Below are 18,560 nucleotides of genomic sequence, written 5' to 3'. Positions count from 1 at the left end.
CATCATACACAGGCTTTATAGTTTGGTTCAATGGTTCTCAGCACTGTCACTATACAAATTGTTCCAGCACCTCTGCTTCCAGCTGAGACAAGCTCAGTGCAGCTACTTCTGGTTTGGCCAAAAGGGAGCAGCCTTTCTTTTGCTTCATTTGAGAGAGCTGATATCTATGGGAGCATTCCCCATTTTTTTTCCCTTTCACTATCATGAACTGCAAGTGTAGGTTTCACCTGGAACTATATGTTGTATATGCAATAAAGTAACAGCAGAGGTGAGTAGGGCAATTTAGACATCTAAGGACTGAATTTGGCAGTTCAATCAAGTACTTAAGACATCAATATAACTGAAATGGCATCTGTAAATAATTGCTGCTGCCTAGAGACTGAATTTTGCAAACTGTTTCTAAGAGTCAGGATATGGACTGCATGACCAAGTGGGTCTGCTTTTCTAAACGTCAGAAGCCCAACATCACACACAGAAAAGCGAGAAGGCCTAGTTTACACATATGGTTATTGTACTTAGATGAACACATTGGGTATTTGTGCATGCAAATGACTAATTAGGAGTTTTGTATGCATTTACAGTAACTGCATGCACAAATTAGGTGCATAATTTTGAGTGCATGTTTGTGTGTGACCCTGAGCTTCTACTTTCCTGGTAAATCAGTCTCAATAGGTTTTTCCACTTTAATCCATATGAGTCCCAGTACTTCCTTGGTTCTCATCCTAGCCCCTGTTTCCAAGGCTCTTTGATATCCTTGGATGAAAGATGACATTGAAGTGCAAAATACTATTACTTATGTAACATATTCAAGGCAATATATTGATTACATCCCATGTAGCCTTACACCACAGTAATAGATATATTTATCAAATTATATTCTGAGTGTAATGTTCAAGAAATTATTTTTGATACTGGACTGAATTTACTAAAGCAGCCTCTAAAACTGCACTGACACAGGGTGACTCGACTCTTAAAGTTGCGCAGTAGGGTTTAAGGGAAGGCACCTAAGCCTTGCAAAGAAACAATGGCTGCAGGTGTTGACACTGCAAGGAGTAAGAAGGTTCCTGCAGGGCCTGAGTCAGTGGGGGGAAGGTACCAGTGGAGAAGGCCAAACTCCAGGCAAGAGGTGCTGGGCCAGCAGGAAGACAGAGCAGGGAGGAAGGCTGTACCTAGCTTAGAAATGGCCCAGAAAAGTGTTGGAACTCTGAAGGGATGACAGACCCTCGGAGAGCAGCTGTACCCAGCTTGGAACAGGGATGAAGACTTTGAAAGTCTGAGTTTTCTTTTGAAAGACTTTTGTGCAGGACTTAATAAATTGGACCCCAGTAGGTGGAGTGTTTGACTGTCTGGAGTAGACTTTTCAAAGGGCCCTGGGTGAAGGGGAAACTGAGGTAGGCCTCACCAGAGCCATGCTTGGCCAGCAAGGAGGATTACAGGATGGGCATGCCCTTGGACATGCACCCACAGTTTGTTGTATAGCAGCAATTCTAGTACAGAATTTTCTTGCCTATATTTATGTATGCAACTGCAATCCGGTTGTCAGACATTTAACTACCTCTTTGGTGTATAGAGTTGCTGTTTGTGTGCACAAAACCAAGTCTGTGTGTGCAACAAAAGCAGTGGATGTTTTCAAAGGCTATGTTGGGACCTCTTTCAACATTTAGCCTTGGTTGTGTTGTGTGAGGGGAAGGGTTATGGTGTTTTTGTTTTTAGCTTCATGTGTATTAAATTTATACATGCAGGTAAGCTTAAAGACAAAAAAAATCTATCTGAATAGAAGGGGAACATTAAGTATGTTTACACTGTAACAGATATGACTGCTATAAACACAAGCAAATCACTAATAAAAAGAGTGCCACCAAATTTAAAGACCTGACTCCTGTGATGTAGTATGAGGCAACTTCTCTAAGTGTCGGTGATGGTTGTTTCAACATATCCAGGTGGACTCTAAAATCTTCCATGTGTCTTTTAACTAAGATGAGACTGAGTGGGAAAGTTAGGAACCAAGTCCACTACTCCTTCATTCTGAGGTTTTGCTTTGGATCTATCTCTACCACTGTTTACGTAATCTGAAGACAAAACCATACTTCAGTCTCCTTTTTCTGAGACAGCATGAGTTTCACTTTAATAGAGCAAGGGAAATATTACTTTATTATTTGCTCATAGTCCAATATTCTAATTTTCCTCTATCCCCTTTTCACAATCCATACACTTCATAAGAGCTGGCCTCAGAGCTCAAGATGTATGTTAGTGTAGTTAGAGAGAATTTAAACACCTCTTTTGCCTAAATCGGAAGAAAATACAAGCACTGCCCTTGACAGGGATCTCTGAGGGTATATGTATCAGACAGTAGGATATAGCCCTAAACCTCCAAAGACAAGAGAGGTCTGGCAGTTTTGCAATATTTACTTCTACAGTCCCCCAGCAATAATGTTACCTTGGCAGATGGAATAGTGTTCTGCAACCTGCCATATAGCAAAGGTCCAATGTTTAGGATCCGCATTTCTCTGTCACTTGTTGCTCAGATATAATCTCTTTCTCCCACCTTCACAGCTTTCTAATAACATACAAGACATTGTCATTTGTCCCACATCTGAAAGGGCCAGTGTCTTCTACTGGAGAAGGAGTTCTGTGTACAGGAGCACTGTGTATTAGGAGAACTTGTAGTACTCCAGCTGAAAGGGAAAGGACTAGAGCCAGTCAGGGAATGATTTTATTTCTTGTGAAAAATGTCAATGAATTTTTTTTTTTCATTTTCATCTACATTTTTTTCTTCTCCCCCCCCCCCCCCCCCCCGACCCCCGAAATGGGCACTTTTTGTGAAAACTTCCATTTTGTCAAAAAAAATTCTCACCAAAAAATATTTCCATGGCAAAATTTTGACCAGCTCTAGAAAGGCAGGGAAAAATAACTGGACATGGAAAGCAGCCAAATGTATCAATCTGGTCTCAGTGACATAGAATGGGCTATACAATAGGGGAAGCCATTTTCCCCCTCACCATGTTCCTTTTGCCTCTTTCTCCCATTGCAACTTCACACCTCTCATATCTACCTGGAGTATCCTCCCTCCTCCTGTGAACTTAGTCACCTTCCTCATCTCCTTCAAACCCCTCTTGAACTCTCTCACTCTTTCCCTTATCCTTCTACCACTGATTTACACTCGGGTTCAACTACTCCCTTGATAACAATGTAAAATAAGTAATACAAAAATGAGCAAAAAAAATCCCCCAAACTACCCTAGAAACATGACAGGCCACATATCTGTAATTAGATAGAAAAGAGCAAGCTAATAAAAATCTACAATCATATTGTAAATCTTCTCCGCTTTCTTCTCGTTATATCTTTCTGCTCTCTGTGATTTTGTTGATTGTGTCATTGTATTGTCTGTTTAAAGTGTAAGTCCCTTGGGGGAAAGGGCCTGGTCTTATTTTTCTATTGCTAAAGCATCCTGCACAGCTACTGAGTTACTAACAAATACTGAAGATGATTATGTATTATTATTCCTGGAGGGTACTGGAACGATTAATTGATGCTCTGCTCTCTGACAAGACAACTAATTTATATGTGGTCCTGCCATAAACAACCAGTTAAAACCTTTGAAACCCCAGTGCACCTTGTGAGTGGCTATTTTATAGGGAAGTATATTTTAACCATCAGCATCACTACTTCTCTTTTGTTGTGAAGCCAGGTTGATTTTCAGTGGTAAAACTACTTATATGCCTCTACCCCCTCTCCCCGCCCCAAATAAAATGAGGGTGGGTTTATTTATTTATTTGTTTTGTTTTGTTTTACAAGTCTCCCTTTCTGTAAGAACTTCTGCTTGGAGGTTTCTTCTTTGCTGGGTTCATTTCTAAATGAGAATTAGACAGAATGAGGAAAGGGAAAAGTGTTCCCTTTCTCTTCCCTTTAACGGAGAAGAATGGTTGCTGTTGGTGGGAAGAATCTTATTTATCGTGTAAAAAGTTTTAATCTCAGAGCCTTGCACACTCCCAAATTTTGGGAAGCACGTCAAAATCTCCAAATCTGGACCTGGATCTGAATGTTGAAAATAGCTCATATGTTTATACCAGGCAGAGGTAAAACTCTGGATCCAAGCACCCCTGAAATTTGTTGTGTTACAAATCTGGGTCTAGCTCTGTAATTTGATATGACACAAATTGATATGATTTTTGTTATTTACATAGTGGTAGCACCTAGGGCTTCAACTCAGTCAGGATCTCATTATGCGAAGCACTGTACAAATAGATAGTAAATGACAGTCCCTGCCCCAAAGAGCTTACAGTCTAAAAGACTAGACGCGAGAGTTGGGTGAAACAAACCAGTGGGCAGGGAAGTGGAGGATGAGAAAGGATGTGATTGTAGGATGTTTTTGCATAGACTAGCTGTGAGCACAATTCTCAGTTGTGATAAGTTGTGATAACACTGATCACAGCTCACCCCTTGCCTTTTCACTATCCGATCACAGTTGTCTGTCAGTATTACAGCAGAGGTGAGTTAGAAGGAGATGGCATAAACTGGTGACATTAGGGATTTTGACAGTGGGGAGTTTCCCACAAGCACTTGGGGCAGCAGATCTGATCAGTGTATAGGGCTGTCTGTAAACTTGCAATTCTCAGCCCTCACAAGAAACTTTCTGAGGGCTAGATTATGTCTCAGAGGTTCTGCTAGCTCAAAGCCTGGCCTAAGTTGCAGTCCTGCTCCTCTCCTGTGGGGTACTGGACACCACAAAGTAAGCAGTGTGTTGCAGGGTAGAGTGTATAGGAACAGGATAATATCCCTTTAAATAGTCTGAGAGCATTCTAATGGTACTCATGTTCTAGAACAGTGGTCCCCAAACTGCGGGGTGCACCCCCTTAGGGGTGCAGAGAGGAACATGTGGGGGGTGCAGCGGGGCCTGGGCCAGTCCCCTTGGAAAACTGGGGAGGGAGCACCACCCAGACCCTGCTCTGCCCCCAGCTCCTCTCTGGCCCTGGCTACAGCTCCACTCTGGCCCTAGCCACAGTCACTCACAGCTCTGGCCCCAGCTGCAGCTCAGCTTCTGGCCCCTCCCACCAGCCCCAGCCGCAGCTCCGGTGCTAGCCATGGCTCTGCTCCCAGCCCCCAACCCCAGCTCCGCTCCTGGCCCCACTCCTGGCTCCAGCTCCCAGCCCCAGCTCCTGACCATGGCTCCCAGCTCCAGCCCCAGCCCAGCCCCGGCCCAGCTGTGCCCTCATTCCCTCTCTGCCCCCAAGGCAGCTCTAGTACCAGCTCCTCCCCCATCCCCAGTTCTGTCCCCAGCTCCGCCTTCAGCCCAAACTTGCAGTAATGGGGGCGGGGGGTGGAGGAACAGACAGATTCCTTTACTGGTAAAGGCGGGTGTGACAGGAAAAGGTTGGGCACCACTGTTCTAGAAGCTGCCAGAAACCAGCCAGAGCAGCAGTATGCATGTAGGTAGGTCTGGCATGTTTATATATCTTTAGTAAGCATGGCTGTTTGGGACCTAGCTGTGCCCCTGTGGTTTCCTCATGTTATTTTTCCAGTGTAAAGAGCAAAAGACACAACACAAGGAAGTGGCAGGAGCATAGGCCTGGCATCCCACCTCCTGGCTGCCCAGAGGCATATGCTTCCCCCTCTCATGGGGTGCAACAGCCACTGCATTCACCCAGTGTGGCTGACTGCTCCAAGAGGCACAGTGCCTCTCTGAGCCACAATGTCCTGGTGCTCCCCTGAGGCAGCGCAGCAGTGTATCTGCTCAGTGCAGGTCTGTAGCTTAACGCCACAACAAAGCTCATAAATGTTCCTGCATCAGTCAAGCCCAGCCAGAAACAAATTCACCAAGGCTCATTAAAGAGTCTGCCTCTGTGGTTCCTTTTGTGGATAAGGAAAGGGGGACCGGTGAGCAAGAGCAGCTCTCCACCTTCTGCAAAAAAGCAGCGGGCAGCTTCCCCTCCCACCCTGACCCTGGCTTTGGGAAACAGTGCTCCCACACAGCCCCCTCCTCCTCTTCAACTGGTGCTATGAGTGCTCCCCATCCTGTTTCCATTTATTTCACCGCTGGCTGCATTAAACAGTACAATGAAGTGTTTATGTGACAGAGGGCTGGGAGCAGGTTGTTAAGGTAAAGCCCACCATAAATAGAGCCGTTAATTCAGTTGCTGGCATGGCTTTCTCTTATCTTCACTATACCTCCCAGAGGGTATTAGCCCTACCCTTTCGTTTGAGTTGGCAGCGGAGTTATTTTTTTGCACCTGCTGCTCTACTCCGATAACACTACGGGTCAGCTTTGATTTGTTGGAATATAAACAAAAGAGCAAGCAAGGCATCTGCCTCAACAGCCTGGGCCGGTTTGACGATAGAGCTTTTCCGATCATATAAATGTATGCGTTCAGCTCTGGAATGAATCCCTGCTGCTTCATAATAGGGCTTGGCGACAGAATAACCCAGCTTCCAGAGAAGGAGTGTGCCATAATCAGATATTTGGCACTGTACTTTTCCATCAGCCAAAACCCATGAAAAGTCAAATGAGCCAAAATGGGCTTAAAAGTGACCAGAAAAGGAAACCGATTGAGCTTGCGCCCTTTTCTTGCTTCTTTATAACGGATAAAGACCTGAAATGTTGGGGGACTTGTTTTCAAAAGAGAAGGGTTCTTTTCATCGTGCTTCCTACATTAGAAAACCAGCCTAGGATTCTCAAAGGAGCCCAAGGGAGTTAGACAACCCATTTCTATTGAAATTCGCTGTCATTTGGATGCCTAAATCCTTTAGGTTCCTTTTGAAATTCTGACCCTCAGGTCCCATCCAGACTATATGATGACAGGAGAACAAGTGAAATGGTGACACCCCAAGAGCATGAACATTGAGCTATTAAGGGATGAGGGACTTTTAGAATAATATTCCATAACTACATGAAGCACTTTACCAAGGAAGGTAACTATCATTAGTTCAATATTACAAATGGTGAAGCTGAAGCATAGAGGTAAAGTGCCTTGCTTAAAGTTACACAGGAGTTCATTGGCAAACCTTACATAACTCAGATCTCATGGCTCCCATTCCAGTGCCCTAATCACTGCATTAAATTTACGGTATGGAAGTGAGTTAGGAAGATTATGCTTTATCTAGCAAGATTAACTGAAATTACAGGTAGGAAGGGATGGAATGTTCTCTACACAAGAGACCAGTTCAGACGGGCTTTCACAACATTCCACCCCTCAAAGCCAGCATACACCTAGCAGAGTACTGAATGATAACACACTCAACCAATCAAACTCATGATAAAAGTATTGCATCATCAGAACAAGCTGCCATTGACCTATCAGTGATCCTGAAAACAGGCAACCATTACCTAGAAAATCCCAAGAACTGACTTACCCTCACTGTGCTGTCACACTTACAGTGATACCTGTTTCCTAACATGAGATATTAGAATAAAATGTCTTCTTGAGTAATACTATAGTAAAGCTATGTGTTGCAGAAATAGGCACAATGATTATATAAATCCTTTACAACTAGGAAGCTGGGTCCAGAACCATGGTCTTGCAGCACCTAAGTAGAATCATCTTCCTACTGCTCCGGGAAGTCGTAGGAGTTCCTATATCCATTCTTCCACTAGAGGGCAACATGAGTCATACATACCAGCGCAGTACATTCCAAAATGATGAGCTAAGCACTTTTTAGGGAACTCATAAGGAATGATTCAATCAGATCAGCAGAATAAAACAGGTCCAGTCCCAAAAAAAAAAAAAAAAAAAAAGGCTATAAGTCACTAAGTTAAGGATGGATGGTGTCTGTCTTCACTCTGGACATCATGGTTTTGATCCGCTTTTTTAATGATAAATCATTTATCTAGAGACCAGACCCATCATTCATTCAGACTTTCACAACCATTTTGCTTTTGTGCAATAGGAGTTTGGTGGGAATTTTCAACACTAAAGAATATATTTTTATTTGATGTCTTGCAAATGTTATGAGTAATATCTGTTGCAGAGTGTTGCAAACAGCAATCACTCTGCGAAAGATGAAAATATCCTAATAGCATGTCCCAGTACCTGACATACCAGTGCGGCTCCTTCACAACCATTCCAATCTATTGGTCAATTGCAGAAACAGATATCCTTTGATAATACATCACAAAGACACAAAAGGCAGGCTCCTTTCATATTGTTGTGTAATAATAATTATATATTTTGATAAAAATCATTAGGACAATTTGGGACGAATAATTATATCATGCACCTAGTCACTGATTTTCTAGCTACAATATCTTGGCCAATTTTACATGGCTTTGTTAAATAGAAAAGTAATTATACTGTGATATAAATAATCACTTACTGAATGTCAAGTGCAGAGAAGTGTAGGGCAATATCTAAAAACAGAAAACGATTATTTTTGTTATTCTCACTCTAAAAAGGGGACTTTTCAAATAGCTTATGAATTTTTACAAACATTTCTAGGCTCTGAGCCTTTTCTGATTGCACCTGAGCTGATTATTACCGCAAACAGCTCAGAAGTGAGTACAGCACTGTGTGTATCTTCTGCATAGTGGGCAGAGACTTTCCATTTCTTTTATGGATTTATAGATATTAGGAAAGGTTCTCTTTCCATTGCTGCATAGTAATACTGTTTTACTGCCCTGGGTAATCTTGATTTGAATATTGCCATTAATAGTGATTGATCACCCCAATAGGGCTCAATTCAACTCCCATGAAAGTAAATTGAGGGATTCCCACTGACTTCAGTGGAAGCTGAATTAGCCCTTAACCAATTCCCTTTTTAGTTTTGGACCGTTTTTCCTTCTTCTTCTTCTTGTCCTTGTGCCACTACCACCAAAATTATTTCTTTACTAAATCTTTATAGGCATTCATGTACTTATCACGAGAGCTGTGCAAATAACTCCATTCTGAAAAAGTCAAAACAAAAATTGGTGAACCAAAAGTCAAAAATAAAATTGGTTCAGGTTGAACAAAACATTTAGTTTCATTTTCAAAGTTTCAAAAAAGTTTTTAATATTTTTAATTTAATTAAAATTAAATTTTCAAAACAGATATTTCAAAACAGAATTAAAAAAATGAAGCATTTCATTTCCAAAATGTCAGAACAAAATGTTTTTTTTTTTCTATTTTTTTTTAAATCCAAACAATTTGGCAAATTCAACATGAATTCACACAGTGTTCTGGTCTACCCACGTCTGCATTTTTTGGACAACAAAATTTCTCCCAGCTACTTGTCACAACTCCCCTCATTGACATCGTGATGCAGTAAATCCTCAAACAATTGACATTAATGGGAACTGGATGAGGTCCTCGGTATACGCAGGCTGCCGTGTCAGTGCACAGGCTTAACTCAGAGACAAGAATAAAGAAGAAAATACTTTTGGTGTTACTGCTTTTTGAGAGTTCTTAAGCTCCAGGATCACTGAGCAGTTGAAACCATTGGGCTTTGCCACTGGTGCTATTGGCCTTCTACTCTTCTAACAGTAGATTTACAAATAATATTGCACTGTCTTTAAAATTAGTAACAAAATTCAATACATTTTTTGTCCGAAAGTTCTGTTACTGGACCCAAATTTAATGTTACTACAGTATTGCAAGCTGCACAGATATTAAAGTCACCAACATTTCTTTTTAGCACCAAGTACATCTTAACATAATGTGACACAACCTTCTTTTCAGCAAACCATTTATAAAATTCATAATTGAAAATTCTGCCTGTGATCCCTTTCCTTGTATGCTTTTCTCACCAACAACTGAAAACCTAATCCTCAGCTGTATGCAGCATGAAGAGAAATTGAGCAATGCAAGACCTGAGGGAATCACACTGAGGGGAGTCACATTGTTATCATCAGAAATACATCGGTTAGTGGTCAGCTGTTTAATTATATCTCAGTCTTGGCACATTGACCAATATTAAGTCAGCCAGTTGTGTTCTGTGCCATCCACCTTCCAAACCAAGGCATATCAGAGACTATGTAGCATTGTGTGCTACCAGCATGATTCAAAAAGACCACATTCCACTTACATTTCTTCAGGAGCTCAAGCACCAATTAGATATGTCTGAGTCCCTAAACATCGCAATGATCAGGATCATCAGCAGAAAAGGTGAACGCATCAATATAATTTGCAGTCAGTGGGCGATATGTTTGAGGAATGACTAAAGGATGTGGCTCTTACCTTGGTTTGGATATTTTAATAGGGATCGCATGAGAATGCATGAGGAATGTAAACTCAAGAGCTGAGTCTGGAAGAGTTTCTATGATCAGACTCAAATTTGTGTGCAGGACGTGTGCAATGTTATCTCCACTCTCTTGAAAGACTTCCTTCAGATATTGCCACTAGTCCCCAGCTTTGAGATTAACTCCTTGATGCTCACTTCCGCATGATGAGCATGATTTTAGAAAAAAAAAACAACACCTAATTTATTTTATGTTCTTTATTTTGTGTCCTCATAGTTTTGATTGTATCATTTGAAGTGGGATGGGGTAACATGCTGAACAATTCTGGCTGGGCAGGAGATAGAATGGCTCACCTAAAGTGACAAAGCTTTTCTATCTCTAATTTCTGTTAATCTATGATTTTGGATGTTTTGTTTTTATTTTTTTATTTCCATCCTAAATTCCTCTTCCTATATCACCCAGACACAACGAGTACCAATGTTTACATGGTTATTCATTGGGAATGAAAGCAGCTGAATGAGATTCTATAGTTAACTGAACAATTTTAGAGTTGAATTTGTCCTCTCACAGTTCTCAACTAATTCCTATATCTAATTATCTGTCCATAAGAACATAAGAACTATAATATTAGGTTAGACCATGGTCCATCTTGTCCAGTATCCTGCCTCTGATAGTGGCCTGTACTAGAGCTTCAGGGTGAGGGTATAGAACAGGGCAATTATGGAACGATCCACTCATCTTCCAATCCTGGCGTCCGAAAATCACAATTTTAGGATCTTCATGAGCGTGGGGTTCTATCCCTGACCACCTGGGTTAGCGGACATTGATGGACCTATCCTCTATGAACTTCTCCAGTTCTTTTTCTCACTCCAGTTTTACTTTTGGCTATCACAACATCTCATGACAATGAATTCCACAGGTTAGTTGCATGTTGTGTGAAAAAGTACATCCTCTTGTTTGTACTAAACCTGCTGACTATTAATTCAGGTGACACCTGTTGTTTTTTTATTGTGTGAAAAGGTAAATAACATTTCTCTATACCCTTTTTCCATACCATTCATGATTTTATAGACCTTAACATATTCTCCTTAGTTGTCTCTTTTCTAAAATGAACGGCCCTAATCTTTTTAGTCTCTCATTTATGAGAGCATTCATACCCTTGATCATCTTTGTTGCCCTTCTCTGGATCTTTTTTCAGTTCCACTATATCCTTTTTGAGGTGAGGTGACCAGAACTGGACACAGAACTTTCTTTTCACTCATAAAAACTCCGTGTTGAGAAAATATCATGTTACGATAATGTCCTAATTGACTGGGATGACAGCAGATTGTTCCTACACAGTAGTAAACTGTTATTTCCAGTGCTCACTGGACCATGTTCTATTACAAGATCCCACCACAACTAGAATAATATGAACTCTTGCCACCCTATAACTAGCTGTGAAATGTTGTTTCTCTCTCAAAGCTTTCTAACGCTGAAAGGGCTGAGTCACAACTGCCTAATTTGTCATGATGTCTCAATGTGGGAAAAACAAAGGATTAGTCTGCTCTGCTACAGCCTATTGAAACTCTAGGCTGAAATTGACATTTTATGGTGAGATTTGTTGCTTAACATCTTTGTCATATTTGTCTGAAGACTTTAATTGCAACTGTTTTCTTTGGCTGTCAGACTTATTTTAACAATAGGTCTTTTCTGCTCTCCAACGCTGGTAACTATAAAATGCAAAGTTTACAGCAGAAAACTGGCTTAAACTGCTACCAGCAAATTTACCAACGAAACAGCACTCAGAACAGATCCATTATCCCACCAGGACTATTCACAAATTAAAAGAAATACTGCTAGAAGATAGACACATTGAAGATAGGCACATATACCAAAAACTAGAACAATAAGTGTTAACTAAACCAGTTTTACTTTATAGTTAGCTATTGTATAATTCTTATCATTATGAACTGGTTTCTGTTTTCCAGAGCCCATGAACAAAACGAAGAAGCTGGATGCACTTTAAACTTAAATGGAAAGGCAATGTGATATGTCTTTTTTAGGTAAAATAATTCAAACATATGGTATAGACACAAGCGAATATATATACATATATATCCAGGAGGTCCACAAATAATATTTCAAATCTCTCAAGCAGTGAAATACTAGTAAATGTATTACTGCTACTCTATACTTTCAGTGTCATTTCCTGATCAGCCCTGCTGTAAAAATCAGTGCACTCTCTTCTACTAAAATATTACAACAGACTTTAGTAAATACTTACTTGCAATGGGCTAAACCTTAAAGAGCATACGCTGTATTTATTCAAGTAAAACTACCATTGAAGTCAATGGGAATACAACAGGCAAAACTGCTGGAGCTGAATTCTTAAAGCCTTTTACTGAGATTTTATTCAGTCCTTACTCACACAGAACATGCATCGACTTCAGTGAAGAGTTTTAAGTGGGAAGGGGCTAAGGACTTTAGGATATAACCCCAATGGAAACCAGTGGGAGTTTTAGTGGAGCAAGGACTGAGCAAAACATGAGCTAGGTAGGATTTTTTATCATCCTCGTAATTACCACCATCACTACTATAAAAACAGCAAGATCATTTTATCTGTATAGTGCCTACACATGCTGCGACACTAAAGAGACTCCATGCCAATTTCAACAGTCAGTTTTAAAGGGTCTGCTTCTACTACCCTTGCTAACATTGAGTGGTACGTTATTAAATAAGTAGCCCCACTGATTTGACTGCAGTTACGCAGGGGATAAAAATATTACTTAATGTCACTAAAGGTGACACAGTTAGGCCCCAAAACATCATTAAATACATTATTATAAAAACCACCCTCATAAAACTAAGGGGCAGATGCTACCACCTTACTCACAGTGAGTATAGAACTTTACTCCCATGTGTAGCCCCATTGAAATCAGTGGGACTATTCAAAGTTAGTATGTCTGGCTGATCTGTCCCTAAGAAAACAAATAGTAGGAGTGTGTTTTTTAAACACAAGCAAGGGCAGGATGCAGGTTCAAAACAGGAGAGTAAAAGCGTTTATTATTTTATTGCTCAAAAGCTTTTGATTAAAAGAGGTTAGTGGCAGTTTCAAAGTGGGGAAAAAGGGTCTGAGATGTGTGTTGAGTGGGAGCGATTCCTGTGCACACTTCTGCACTCTTTTATCCTCAGTGGTGTTCGTTCAAAAGGAAGTTAAAAAAATCTTACCTCATTTAGCTGCTGATTCTGAAGGGGAAATCCTTTAGCAGAGGCAATGAGAAGGCTGTCTAGAGAATGGCAGGTGTTAAGTAAACACAGGTGCTAGGTTAGCACTTCAAAAGCCTCACAGGAGTGATGATAAATGAATGTGATATTAATTTTAAAACATTTTGCAGAACATTTAGTCAGCCAATGGGGGAATTCCTTAGGTCACTTCCTGTTCTTTTGATTGGGTCTGCAGCAATAACAAAAAAAAGAGAGAGAGAGGAAAGAAAAGAAAGACTGCAAACATTTGCATACGGCCAACTCACACCTTAGTGCTCAAACAAAACAGGTCTAACCAGGTTACACATGTGTCTCAAGAACAAAAAAGAAACCGGTCAATGGACGAGGTCTTGATTGCTCTGTAGTTGTTTTTTAAAGACCATTCTGCCTCCTTGTTTTTTCTTTGTTTGTTTTGTTTTTACAGAAGGTTATTTCAGGTAAATAGGCAGCTTATAATTAGAACAAGGAGAAGTAAAAAGTAAGAATGTCCAAAACTTAGGACATTTAAAATTAGACTGGAAATAACACTAGAAAATGTACTGTGAGGAACAATCGTACGTTAGCAGGAAGATAGACTGGATGATCCAATGTCATGGGCTAAATTCTCCCTTCACTTATACCTGTGGGCTTCCATTGAACTTAACGGGGCTGCACAAGTGTGAGGGAGAATTGAGTCCATTATTTCATTTTCACCTCTAACTTTTGTAAATATCTGAGTGAAGGAAAAGATAATAAGAAAAATATCTTCTGGGACAAGGACGTGCTCATATGTGCAGGAGGATGAGCATGCATATGTATGTGCAACAGGGCAAAGGTGGGAGAAGGGGGACTTAGGGCTGAGCGTTGCAGCACTGAACTGTTAGGTGCCCTGCTGCCTACTAGAATTCACAACCTTGAGTTAGGTGCCAAGGCTCATTGTCCAATGCATAGGGAGAATTAAGCCTAAAATAGAGATTCACCAAAGCCAGGGAGCTGCCTAAACTGGCCAGTGGTAAATGCTGAGGAGAGGAATGGGGCCTAAGTCCCACCTTCAAAAGGCATTAGGTACCTTACTCTGGGCCAAAGGCAGACTCCCCCCTACCCCCCACTTGGATTTCACCTAAGCCAGGTCAGCCCTTTTTCAAGAAAAATCAAGGAGGGGGAGGAAGAGCCCCCCTTATTTCAAATATCTCAGTGGTTAGAGCCCTGACCCAGGATGGGGGAGATGTGGGATCAAATCCCCACCCTACCTGATGTAAAGTAGGGACATGAACCCTGCTCTCCTAACTCCCAGCTCAGTGAATGGGAGGGATATTTCAGTGGTTTGAGCATTAGCCTGGTAACCCCAGGGTTGTGAGTTCAATCCTTGAGGGGGCCACTTAGGGATCGGGGGGAGAGATAGCTCAGTGGTTTGAGCATTGGCCTCCTAAACCCAGGGTTATGAGTTCAGTCCTTGAGGGGGCCATTTAGGGATCTAGGGCAAAATTAGTACTTGGTGCTGCTAGTGAAGGCAGGGGGCTGGACTTGATGACTTTCAAGGTCCCTTCCAGTTGGGATATCTCCCATTTATTTATAATTTATGCCCTAACCACTGGGCTATGGGATATTCTGGGGTGAATGCCTCTTAATCTCTCTTGTTGAAGCTGTTCCACTTTGTATAAAATACCATCACTCCCTCCTCCAGCAGCTGTGTTTTGTGCAGGGCCCAATCTGGTAGATGTGCTCTAACAGTATGTGTATACTGCAGCTGAGAGCGAGCCTCCCAGCCTGGGTAGACCGACTTACACTAGCTCAGCTTGAGCTAGCACACTAAATGTAGCAGTGTGGACATTGTGGTTCCAACAGAGACTTGGGCTAGCTACCTGAGCCCAGACCCAAGGGTGGGTGGGCTTGAGAGCTCAAGTTGCCACCCAACCTTCCAGCATCCATATTGCTCTTTTAGCACGCTGAAATACATTGGTGCAAGCAGTTTCTTCCTTTTGACAAGTTACCAAAGAGCAGTAGTAGATACCGGTTATGAGGAGGGATGAGACTAATCTGTATGCTTCTCCTCCAGGGACTACTACTAATGGTGGGAGGGTATCTCAGCCCTATACCAGAAGTTTGTTCACCTCCAGCCTGGTAGCCCTAGCCCAGTAAGATTTCTGGTGGCCGGCACCTAAACAGTTCTCTAGACTCAGGGGACTAGCAGTAGGAGCAGAGTCAAACAAAAAGCAGTGGCCTGCACAGCAAAGAAATCTCATGCCATAAAAGCAGCAACAATGAATGTATCCAGTTTGACATGTAAAGGCATGGAAGTAGCTGATATGATGGTAAGGAGAGGTAATTATGTTTTGTGCCTACAGGAAACATGGTAGACTGGGAACATAGTGAAGGCGTTGGTCTTAAATTGTAAATTCTTTTACATGGGTGACTAAGGGGACCATAATGGAGTCAGAGCAGTAAGAGGAGAGTTGAAGAAGATGGTGACTGAACTTTTTAGACTAAGTGACAGACTCATGGCTGTATGAGACCAAGTTAAAGAGTATGCTCTGTTTGTGATATCAGCATATGCACCTCAGCAAGGATGCAACAAAGAAAAGGAGAGGTTCCAACTTGTGGGCATTAGTGGATACAGCAGCACCAGAGGCCAGAGGTGCTGCTCTTGGTGCTGAGTGATATCAATGAACACACAGGCAAGAAAAGAAGGGGGTATGACATATGCTTAGGAAATTTCACCATAGGCACCATGCATGAGGAAGGGAAAGTGGTACTAGACAAATGTGTTGCTCACTAATGGGTGATAGCCAATACATGGTCCCAAAAGCAAAATAGCTGGAGAGCTAGGGGTAGGCAACCCTGCTTGCAGAATGAGCTCCAACAGAATCAGGTGACTCCAGTATAAAAGCAGCAGGAAGCTGTAGGAAGGGGGGAAATTATATTTTAAAACTTTAAAAAGTCTAGGAAAGCGTGGCTACACATGTAGATAGTAAGAAGGCTCCTGTAGAGCCTGAAGAGGGGAAGGCATCAGCAGAGAGGCCAGTGAAGAATGCCAAACTCCAGGAGGAAGGTGCTGGGGACACAACGACAGGGCTTCAGGGAGGAGAGGCTGTGCCCAGCAGAACTGGGGTGAGCACTGTGTGAGTTTGTGTTCTATTTTGAAAGACTTTGTGTTATTTTCTATTAACAGTAGAGACACACTGAAATTGGGTTGGGGTCTGGATGGCCAGTGGACATGAGGACTAGACAAATTGGACCCCCAAGTGGGGAATGTTTAATTACCTTTGGAATGTGGAATTTGGTTAAGAAGCACTGAAGAAGGGGGAAACGGAGGCAGGGGACTGCAGTGGCACCCTTGGCCAGAAGCGGGTGTTTTGGAGGCAGTAGGTGGCAGCCCTATTACAATCAGTCATGTGGTCATGTACATCAATGGTGGAAACATATGCCAGACTGATGTTGGTAAGGAAATCTCAGTGGAGGAGTTGACTTATGGACTACAAAGAGATACCGACTGAGACGTTAGTGCTGCAGCACAAGCCTCTTGTGGCAAAAGCTGCAGTAGAGCATTGGACAAGGTGGGAAATAAGCTAGAAAGAAACAAGATTGAAGTACAGGAAGTTAAGGGGAAGTGTGGCAGAGAAGTTTATGCAGACAGTCCAGGATAGGTATCCGGAAATAGATTTGGCACCAGCTGAAGAGGAGTGGAACCATCTCAAGGGAACATGGACTGCAGTGATGGAAGAGTTTTGTGAGGAAACCAAATGAAACAGGGGAATGGCGGTGGACCAATGAAGTGCAGGTTGCAATCTGAAATAAAAAAATGGCGTGTAAAAGAAATGAACCTATGGAGTGCAAATGACAGCAAATACAAAGAAGCAAAGTGAGCTGCCAAATGAGCAGTGAAGAAGGCCAGAGTGTCCTAGACAACCTGTGCACCGAGCTTGTCAGCTATCCACAGCTGGCTGGCAAAAAGATCTATAGCCACTGTGTAATTTTGAAAAAGTCAATGGAAAAAAATTTCTGAAACTTCCAATGAGACACAAATGAGGGTGGTATTGCAACACCATTTGTAAAGGATAAGCAGGGAAGACTTCTAGTAACACCTGAACAAGTGAAAGAGACGTGGAAACAATATTTTGAGAGTCTTTTAAATGAGGCTGGGATGGGATTCTTGGGGTACAACCTGGAACAGTGTGGGACCACTGGGCTCCTTTAGCCCAGGCTGGATTGTTATCTCACACAATGCTGTGCCAGTGACAAGCAGCAAAATCCCTCCAGGTGCTGTGATCACTCAGCCATCAACATGTGGAGCCACCCACCCAACTAAATTGCATGAATGCTCCCTGAGCCACTCATGAATCACACAGAGAGAGGCACCAGCCAGTCACCCCAGCCCCCAGCCTTGCATCCCAGAAACATACCATCTTACACTGCTCAAGACTCCCTTGGACAGTACAAGCTCATTACTTAGTTCACCACTTCTTCATAGGAAGGTGGACATGGACCAGTCTTTGTAATACAAGCTGAGAATCCCCAAGGCCTTCAACAAAAACCACATTGTTTCAGGTAAAATAGAAAACAGATTTATTAACTAAAGATAGATTTTAAGTGATTATAAGATGCAGGCATAGAGATCAGAGTTGGTTACCTAAGAAGTAGGTAACAGACTAAGTTTGAATCAAGCAGTCTCTCACGCTAGCAGATATTACAGGCAGCTTACAGTTCCTCAATACGCGGACCGGACTCCCTTTCAGTCTGGGACCAGTCTCCCTAGTTCAAAGTCTTTGTCTTCCAGACTGTCTTCCAGGTTTGAGATTGGGGGGAGGCCAAGTGATGATGTCACTGTCCCTCATTTATACTTTCTTTCAGCTGCTAGAAAGACCCTTGCTGTGACATGGGGGTCAGGCAGTCTTCATTGGTCAGGCAGTTCCCATTGCATATGTGCCCTCTCCAAAATGCCTCTGGGAGAGTGGATTCTCCTTGATGGGTCATTAACACCTGCCTGGCCAGTGATAGCTGCTCCTTTGTTGCAACTGAAAGGCTGCAATGAAAGGCTGCTGTAGGTGTTTCCCAGCCTCACAACATATTTCAGTAGCACCTATAGCAGTACTTCATAACTTCACATACAATGATAGCACATACAGTCCAACAGGATATTAAGGTTCAACAGATCAAGACTTTTTAAAATGATACCTCACAAAGTGTATTT

The 18,560-nt window shown here is 42.1% G+C and overlaps 1 protein-coding gene across 3 annotated transcripts in view; it reads right to left on the bottom strand.

Annotated features, from left to right (window-relative positions):
• EHF (ETS homologous factor) overlaps positions 1-13,496 on the bottom strand; it is a 42,188-nt gene extending 28,692 nt beyond the window's left edge. For 2 of the 3 annotated variants that reach the window (XM_005304540.4, XM_065592687.1), the window contains exon 1: positions 13,358-13,491. The gene's annotated coding sequence lies outside the window, so the exon portion shown is untranslated. Of the gene's footprint in view, positions 1-8,307; positions 8,342-13,357 lie in introns of all 3 variants that reach the window. The other variant, XM_065592686.1, reaches the window with a different exon arrangement.
• Positions 13,497-18,560: the final 5,064 nt, after the last annotated feature.

This window comes from Chrysemys picta, chromosome 4 (genome assembly GCF_011386835.1).
Source record: "Chrysemys picta bellii isolate R12L10 chromosome 4, ASM1138683v2, whole genome shotgun sequence".
Classification (NCBI taxonomy): Eukaryota; Metazoa; Chordata; order Testudines; family Emydidae; genus Chrysemys; species Chrysemys picta.
Note: the sequence above shows the minus strand (reverse complement) of the source record. Positions and strands in the feature narration are given on the sequence as shown.